The following is a 9,696-nucleotide window of genomic DNA, read 5'->3' as shown; positions in this document are numbered from 1 at the left end:
GAGGCACGCAAATCATCTCTGTAAGTGCTCTGCATCTGATAGCCCACAGACCTGCACATTCTCGTGGGGACCCTGGTCACGCCAGGCCGGACTTTAATGTTCTAGAGACCATTCAAGGTCTGACTTCTTGGTTGCCTCTTATTTGTATTTAATTCGACCTTGTACGTGTTCTCTACCTGGGCCTTGCAGAGGATGTTGGGACGATCCGCCACCGCCAGCCTTTTGCCTCCCTCCCCGGTTCCTTGTACCTTCATAGTAACAGCCATGTCTGCAGCAGGTTCCAGAACAGGTCCCAGAACAGAAGCGCTGCCCTGTCCTTGGCCTTTTCATCAAACCCAGGCAGCCTCCGGCCCGTCTGTAAAGCAAGCAGAGGTGGCCACTAGAGGGAGCCGTCAGCCACCGTCCGCGGGCCAGACCCTCTGGAGGGGCCACAGAGCCTGGATTAGCCTTTCTCGGGAATCGGACGTCCTGGAGACGGCTGCGTGGCCACCTCCGGGGCTGCCGGTCATACCGGCAACGGCGCCGGGTACCTTGGCTGCCCACCTGTACCCCGTGTCGATGGTCTGGGCTTGGCCTTTCTCAGTCCATGTGGATCAGGACAGGTGGGAATGAGTCTGCAGGGGACGTACCCCCAAGTCATTCGAGTGTGTGATTTCCAAAGTAGTAGGTGCTTATTTTGAGGAAATTAAAGACCTGTGGCTTAGAATGTGAAAATCCTTAGCTGCCAATTCTGTGATTCTTTCAAGTCATTTCTTTTCAAGAGATCCTTTTACAGGAAAGGTAGATGTGAAAATAAATGATGAGATTCTCAAATTCCAGGGTTCATTCCATTTTATAAACAAAGACAGTTCAGTGGTTCCCACGTATCCCGTTAGGTTCTGGGTGTGGGTATCCGTGTGCCTTGGAAACTGAAGATTAGAGATGGGATGGGGGGGCAGTGAGCCGGCCTTCCAGGTGCTTTGGATTATGATTTTCAGGAAATCAGAATCTGGAAGCGGCTGGTGGGAGGGGACAGCGTGGGTGGCAAGGCCGCAGGCTGAGCAGAGGGCCCCCGCCTGCCCCACTGGGGTTTCTTGATGGGTGCTTACTTGCCCTGCCAGACACTCGGCTGTCTGCCTGGCAGTGTGGGACCAAGCGACATGGGCAGTAGGTTCCTTTACTTTTTTTAAAAAAGATTCAGATGTGGCCGGGTATTGAGTTAGACCACAGGCTTTGGAGTCCTGAGGTTAGACCCTGGCTGGGCGGCTGGCTAGCAGGGTGCTTGTGAGAGAGCCGCTGCCCAGCCTGCTTCGCCTTTAAGGTGGGGCGAAAGCCCTTCCCTGGGGCCTCTGCCTGCGCCCTGCCTGAGGTCTGGCTGTAAGCGGCGAGCGTGACTCAGCATGGGCCGTCTCAGGTCAGATTGCAGACTCCTGGGAGGCAGGGACCAGGATCGTATTGTTCACGGTCCTGCTGGGATGAAGCAGAAACCATCTTACCTGTCCCACCTCTGGGCAGGTTCACCTAAAACCTGGCTTCCGGCCAAGGGTCGGGCTCCAGAGCTCCACGGAAGTGGGTTCTGTGGTCCCCGCTGATGACCCATCCCAGGAGTTCGTCCTAAACCTCCATGTAGTGCTTTGGACTTGCACGATCAGTTCATACATGTAGAAGGAGATGATCCTTAAGCCACCACCGCGCGGATAATCCCTTAATGCGCTGATGCTGTCTCATCTGGTATTTTTCTAAATTGTGTGTGTGTTTTACAATCAGTGTCCTGCTAGATGTGTGGTTTCCATCCAGCTCTTTTCACTCGGCATTATTCTGTATCATTAAATATTTTTGAGACCAGGAACTGGTGTGATTTCATTACACATGTAGACCATTTTGTTCCAGGAGATGATTGCAGTTGTCAGGAGCATGGCTGGCAGGAACACTGGGTGAAGGGAAACACTGGTGGGGTGAGGGAACTCTGGGCACGTGGCGGGGCCCCAGGAAGCCCCCGCAGAGGCCTCTACCTCTTCCCACTCCAGTGTTGAATGCGGCGGGGGCAGTTGAGTTTTTCTCTTTGGGCCCAAGAATGTAAGTTGAGAGAGGAAGGATGCTATATCATTTCTGGTCTGTCTTTGAGAGTGTATTGAAGGAAAAACTTTTTTTGCTCCCAGAAAAGTTCAAATTAAGAGAAGAAAAGAAGGCCCAAAGTCTATTCCTGTAACGCATTTCGGGAGCTCAGCCCCAGTCCCCACTCCCAGGGTTGGACCTGGCCTTGGAAGTGAGGCTTGGCAGAGGAGCTGAGCCTGAACAGTGGCTAAAATAAATACGGGGGCCATCTGTGCTGTGAGCAGGGAAAGCCACGTGATTTTCGGGGCCTCTGCAGAAAGGCTTTGCTAAGCTCAAGATTTCCAAGGTTTGCCAGGAAAAGAGTGGGGCAGAGGGTGGGGGTGGGGGGTAGCAGTCTGAGAGGAGCCACACTTGGGGTCCCGGGGCAGCAGGTCCCATGGGGAAGTGCTGGGAGCTGAGTAAGCAAACAGCTGAGGGGCAGGCCATGTGCTGGGCTGGGAATCCCAGGGTTGCCATGGCGACTGGCCCTGATGCTGCGGTGCTGCTCAGCAGACTGGCAGGGGTGTTTCTAATGCTTTGGAACTGGCGTGATCTCTGGGCTGGAACTGTCTGCCAGGCAAGGAGAAGCCCCCGAACGTTCAGGCCTTGCTCCTCGCCAAGGCAGCTACCTGGGGAGCCGCCGCTGCAGAGACCAGCGTCTCTGGCGTTCCTTTCCGGGAAAGGAAGGAACGCCGAGGCGGCCAGCGGCGTGAGAAGTCTGTTCCAGGGAGCGAATGGGGACTTGGGAATGGAAAATCCAAGGGGAGAAAACCACCGGCAGGGAAACACAGTGCAAACTGCGGCCACGAAGTCCGCACGTTAAAATACACGGTGCCCGGGGGGCCTGTGTCGGAGGGAAGCGAACTGGCTGGGCTGGGAGCTCCGTGGTTTTCTGTGCAGAGGGATTCAGCCGGAGAACTTAAGGTCAAGGCTGAGTCTGGAAGAAGCCCTCCAGCGTGGGACCGCAACGGGGCGAAGAGGGACACAGACCTGCAGGCCTGGGCAGGGCTCGGGGGCCCGGCGAGGTGCCACCGTCCCAGAGGTCAAGCATGAATTCAGTCCTGACGAAGTACGGGCCTCCACCTCACAGCCGGCTAAGCCTTCGTCTGGGGACCAGTGAGTATGTTTGCTTCCTCTTTTGTCCAGAAGGGAGGGTTGACAACTGAGCCAGGAGAGGAGACTGAGGGGGTCTTGGCCACGGAGGGCCCATGCTTGCTGAATCGGTCTAGATGCTTTAAGATCCCCTCCAGCCGGCTGAGCTCGCTTTGACCTCACTGATCTGTGAGTTAATGAAAGCGGGGCAACCCGGCAAGGTCAGCCCTCAGCTCCGACTCACGGGAGCAGAGAATGGTCCTGTCTTCTGAGCAGACAGAGCTGGGAGGCTTTCCGTTTCAGCCATCTGCTCCGGAAAGAAGGAGGAGCAAGATCCATGCTTATGAATTGCTCTGTGGGCAGACGCAGGGGGCATGATGAGAAAGTGCCCAAGACCCTTCCAGCTGTCATGTTCTGTGCATTATAGTCATGTCCCCATTGCTAGGACGGCCTGGAAGGGGTTCTCAACTTGGCCTTTGTAGCTACTTTAGAAAGGGCCAGGAGCCCTGGCCGCTATGGCTCAGTTCATTGGAGTGTTGTCCTGTAAACCAAAAGGTTGCAGGTTCGATTCCCTGTCAAGGCACATGTCTAGATTGTGGATTGGTCCCTGATCAGGGCACATACACGAGGCCACTGATCATTGATGTTTCTCACATCAATGTTTCCCTCCCTCCCTTCCCTTTTTTCTAAAATCAATAAACATATCCTTGGGTGAGGATAAAAGAAAGCGGGGGGTGGGGGGCGGACGGGCATGAGGTTTCTTCTAAACCGTCAATATTTAAGTTCACTTTGCCACACCACCATGACACATTTTGGGAATGTGGAATCAGGAATAGAGTTCATGGAATCCAAGAGCCTTCCTGCATTCCAGAACCAAAGTCCTGGCTCAAAATACCTCATCCCTGCCCACAGAGCAATGGCCTGGGGCACGTTGGCTCAAATAAGCACCCCCTTCTCATCTTTATCTCCACCCCACCCGTGGCTGGGTCTACAAAGCAGGCAGTGAGTCATGGAGAATTCCTCCAGCATCCCCACAGGCCCCTCACTGCAGGTTTATCCCCTCCCAGGAAGGGGTCGGCCCTGGTGACTTCCTTCCTGTGGCTCACCTGTCACGCTGGGCTCTCCGCTGGGTGACCAGACAGTAAAGGGTGTGGCTGTCCACCCTTGCGGGTCTATCACAGTCATTCATGAGCCCCCAGTGACAGACGGGAAGTTAATTCAAGGCCCAGCACAGCTCACTCACTGAAGGGGGATTGTTTCAGGCCTGGGTGTCCCCCCAAATCATACCTGTCACGTGGATGGCAGAGAACGGCCACCTGTGCTGCCTCAGCTTGACTGTGTCTTTAAACAGTTGGTGTGTTTGAGAGGCGTGAGTGCATCCTAGTCACGTAACAAACATTTGTTGAGCCCTTGGGGTCAGGCGTTACACCAGGGGCTGGGGGAGGCTGGCGAGCACCGTGAACGCTCGCCCTACGAGCTTACTAATGAGGGGTAAAGGCTTGTGAGCAGAAACTGAACAGTTCATGTGTTAAAAGCCAGTGATTGCGGGGTGAAGAGTTCATACCCGAGAGCTATGTCTCTTAGAACAGCCATCTTCGGGGTTCTCTGAAGCAGTGACGTCACCCACAGGGCTCCCCACGCTGGTAAACGATGCCTCTGTGAGCAGTCTCCCACCGAAACCTTTGTGTCCTTGTGAGAGAGACTGAACCCCCCCCAAGTGGAGCTGCTGGATGGAAAGGTCACAGCATCTTGCATTTTATTAGCTATTTTCAAGTTGTCACCCCGAAAGCCTGTCACCTTCCCATCAGCCCCGATTCTGGCTCTTCGTGGGCTCCGTGCGTCTGGCCGTCATGCCCCGTGAACCTGTCCCTGGCAGACGAGAGTGGGTGGCGGGGCAGGCGGCCCCTGGCAGGGTCCCCGGGCGTTTCTCTTCTTTGTCTGCTCCCATTCCTGACACGCTGGGGCTCCTGGCCGAGGCGCACGGGCAGCTGCAGGCCCTGACATCACGCCTCTGGGATTTCTGCGGGGGGAGGGCTCCCAGGGCGTGCCGGGCGCAGACCACAGAGGCGGCCGGCCTGTGCTGCATCCCAGCCCTCCTGCCTCCTGGCCATGGACGTCAGGGCAGAGCGCTGACTGTCTGAGCTTCAGTGTTATCTCTAAAGGGGGGGTAACAGGAGCGGCTCCCACTCAGGGCTGCTGTAGAGACTGGATGACGCGGAGGCTGCACTCGGGTGCAATTGTCCCTGCGCGTCCGCTTGCTGTGCGTGTCCTCCAGTCGGTTTTCAGTTGTGGGGTCTTATGTGCCTCGTTATCTTCGACTGTGTGTTGGACAGTGTGTTTTTAAATTATTTGCGAGAAAAATTTGAGGCCTAGAATGATGGAGGATTTTCATGTGCTCCTGCCATGTGCCTGGAGACCCCGCCAGTCTGGGGAGACCTCACTCCAGGGGCAAGTCCGAGGCTCCTGGGACTTCCAGCTTGTTCCCTAGACCCGTGGGGCCGGGAGAAGGGGAGCTCGGTCTCCCAGCTCTTCCTTCAAAGCACACGGACACCTGGAGGGCAAAACCATCTGTGTGGACCTCCCTGTGTCCCCCTCTTCTGCCTTTTGGCTGGTTTGATGTTCTTAAGATGAAAACATTTTTTTATTCAGCTTTTTTGGCTGTCCCAAGTGGGAGGGTTAGTCTCGTTTACCTAATCCGCCCCCCTAGGGAGCAGGGCCCCTACTGAAGGCTCCAAATGCTCAAAGCATTTAGCACATTGTCTTTTTGTAGCTTTTGTTAGATCCAAAATGATTGTGTGTGTGTTTTAAAGATTTGACTTATTTATTTTTAGAGAGAGGAAAGGAGGGAGAGAGAAACATCGATGCGTGGTTGCCTCTTACGCGGCCCCAAATGGGGACCTGGCCCTCAATTCAGGCACGTGCCCGGACTGGGAATCAAACAAGCGACCCTTTTGGTTCTCAAGCCAGTGCTCAATCCACTGAGCCACACCAGCCAGGGCTATTATGTGTTTTTAAAGCACAAGAAACTCAAGTTTGTTAGACTCATAAAGAGGTAGGACGGAGGCTTTCTGTGGCTGGGAGGTCCCCTGTGCCCCGTAGTCTCCCCCTTGTTCCATAATCACGTCTGTGAGAACAGCCCTTTAACAACTAAGTTCACATCCCTCCTCTGTGAAAAGCCTTTGATGGCTCCCATCACACTCAGCATAAAAGCCAGAGGCTGCAGGGTCCTTTACAGGTCCCGATACACCATCACCTCCCTGACTTCTCCTCTCCTGCACCCCACTCCCCGCTCACCCTGCTCCAGCCACACAGGCCTCCTTGAGATTCCCCTAATAGGGTGACCAACTTATCCTGCTGTTGTTTTATTTTAATCCTCACCCAAAGACATGCCCATTGGTTTTCTTCTGTTTTATTTAATTTATTTTTTTTTATCCTCACCCGAGGACATGCTCATTGATTTTAGAGAGAGGGGAAGGGAAGGAGAAAGAGAGGGAGAGAGACATTGATCGGTTGCCTCTTGTGTGCACCCCAATGAGGGCCCAAACCTGCAACCCAGGCATATGCCCTGACTGATAATCGAACCTGCAACCTTTAGGCTTATGGGACAAAGTTGCACCCGACTGAGCCACACTGGCCAGAGCTCTTCCTAGTTTTAGAACTGAAAGCCCAGCCCTGGCTGATGTGGCTCAGTGGATTGGGCACTGGCCTGTGAACCAAAGGGTCACTGGTTTGATTCCCAGACAGGGCACAGGCCTGAGTTGCAGGCCAGGTCCCCAGTTGGGGGCATCTGAGAGGCAACCACACACTGATGTTTCTCTCCCTTTTTTTCTCCCTCCCTTCTGCTCTCTCTTAAAAAGAAATAAAGAAATATCTTTAAAAACAAACAAACAAAAGCTGAAAGCCCCGTGTCCGGGGAATCCTGTACGTTTGGGGCAAACTGGAGCAGGTGGTTCCCGTAGCTCTAACACAGGCTGGGCCTCAGGGCCTTTGCACGTGCTGCTGTCTCAGCCCAAGATAACGGCATTTCACATCATCCCAATCTCTGCTTAAATCACCTTCCTTGAAGAGGGAGTATCCAAAATAATGTTCACATGCACATACAAACACACACACACAGAATCACTTTCTCTGTCTTTACCTGCTTTGTTTTTCTTGAGACAAATGAATAGGACCCTGTCAGTACCTTTCGAGGACCTCCAGGGCCAGCATTTGCTGCAATGCCAAGAGAGGCTAAGACCCAGTAGCTGCCCTTCCCCAGGCTTGGGGGAAGGAGGGGTTGGTTCTCTATGGGCCAACAGGGAGGCAGGGCCTGTCCTGGGCAGCCTGCGTCTCTGCTGGGGATGTCCAAGGGGACTGTAACGATAATTTCCAAACCTCAGGGCCAGCGTTCCAACAATGAGCTAGAGACTTTGAAATCCCAGCTGTCCTGGAAGTCTTGCCTGCCATTTCTGTGGTCAGGAGCCTGGCCCAGAAGCCTTTGTTCCTTGGACAGACTTGGCCCTCAAGAAGGCCCAGCCTCTCAGTCTGTCTGGCCAGTTTTAAAAGTCTGCTGTGGCCAGAGGCCGGCAGTGAGCCTGGAACGTGGCCACTGAGCCGCAGCCACAGACGGCGCTGGGCAAATAGGCCTTGTTTCCTCCTCTACTCCCACTCAGGCTGGGAGTAGACAGTGGACGGAGCACCTGGATCTAACGGGGTCTCAGCTCCTGCAGGGGGGTGACCAGATCTGACCCCAGCTAAGCATCCAGGCCTGTGGGCTGCCCTCTGAGTGGGTCCTTCCTGGCGGCCACCATTACCTTTGAGGTGGAGGTGGGCCCGGCTGGACCAAGTCTGGCGGTGTTTGGAAGTCAGCCCTGGCGAGAAACAGTTACTGAGAATTGATCCAAGTTCAAGTCCACAAGCATTCCTCTGGCATCTGCTCTGGGCCGGCTGGGCTGGGCCTGCCTTTGGGGGAGAATGAAGCCAGGATCTGCCCTCAAGAGGCTCTCAGTCTAGATGGAGCCAAGACTCCATTGTTCCAATCTGTCACCTGCAGCAGAGCGAGGACCCAAGGGTGGGGTCCTACCCTGATGGCCCCCAGGAGTGGTGGCTGGGGCTGGGCCCAAAGGGTCTGAGCGGCCATGCCAGGGAGGGTGGCGGGTTTTTAGTCAAAGCAGCGACACTTTCCGATTTGCTCTGCGTTCTTGCTGTGATAGTAAGATGTCAGCTCTGGTGCCCCCACCAGCAGCCGACCCTGAGTGTGAGGCTGCTCTTCCGGGTCAATTCACTTGATCCCCACGGCAAACCTGGGAGGTAGCTGCCGCGCAGGTGAGGGAACAGAGGCCCAGGGCATCTAGGCAGCGTGGGCCAGGCAACCCAGCAGACGGGAGGGAGCTGAGCCGGGGCCTGCGCTTTGGAGGCTGACCTGGCGGGGACAAGAGTGAGGCAAGGCGGGGACCTGGCAGGACAGGGGTGGCCTGAGCTATGGCCGGGCCACTCTTGAGGCAGAGCTTAGAACGGCGTGGGCAGCTGGTTGGTGGCCAGCCGGCCCAGGCTGTGCTTGTCCCCAGGCTGTGGTGGGCGGGTGGGTGGGTGACAACAGTTGGGTCCAATGCTGGACGGGACCGGACCTCCCGCCCCATTGCCTCTGGGGAGCTGCCTGAGGGGCCTGTTGTCTGGCTGTACCCCACATTCAGGGAGCCCAGGGAGGGAACTACTTTCCCGAGACCCACGGCCAGTGGGCTTCAAGGTCAGGGAGGCCTGTCCAAGCCCGAAGGGCTCCCAGGGTCCTGGGGTAGGAGGGCATCGGGGGACAGAGGAGCTCAGACTCAAGGCACCGGGATGGGCCATCCGGGCCCGTGTGCTTGGCTCAGGGTGCTGAGCCGCTGTGGTGGGAAGGGCCATTGACTGGGCCCTGACGCACTTGGGACTTACACACATTGGCCGTGGAGTGGGGGTGACACCGAGGCTAGTGAGGAGACTCCGGTGCAGCCCCCCGCCCCCCGGCTGACCCGGACTGGTCTCCAGGCCCTCAGCTTCCTGCGCTGTGGTTGTAACACAGTGACAGAATCGTGAGGCTCTGGGTGCAGGGCCTGGCCCATGTCCGTGTCCCAACTGTGCGCCCCACCAGGAGCTGGAGGAAGGGCCCTGAGACAGGGTCCCTGGCCAAGCAGGGGACAAGAGCAGCACTTCTGTGTCTGCCCTCTCTCCACACGCAGGGCCTGCTGCTGGGTGACACGCACTCACACCCTCGAGGGCCGGAGTGACCTGGCGGTGGGGGGGGGGGTGGGGGGGGGTGGCGGCGGCGCCTCAGCCCGGAAGCCTGCAGCGCCGCCTCTGGGGACAGAGCAGAAACCCTTGTCCTGGGCCCTGCTGCGTCTGGACATCTGAGTCCCAGCTCCAGAGCCCCCATGCGCAGCCCGGGAATGTGCGGATCACCTCTCGGACGCCCCTGGCGTGGCCAGTGCAGCCTGCTCTGCAGGGCGGGGGCTGCGAGGACATACTCAGGGAGGGGGTCCCTGGCCGGCTTGAGGCCAGGTGGCTGCGGCTGAGAGC

The sequence above is a fragment of the Furipterus horrens genome, unplaced genomic scaffold (genome assembly GCF_987537825.1).
Source record: "Furipterus horrens unplaced genomic scaffold, mFurHor1.1.pri manual_scaffold_3, whole genome shotgun sequence".
NCBI classification, from domain to species: Eukaryota; Metazoa; Chordata; class Mammalia; order Chiroptera; family Furipteridae; genus Furipterus; species Furipterus horrens.
This window is presented reverse-complemented; position numbering follows the sequence as displayed.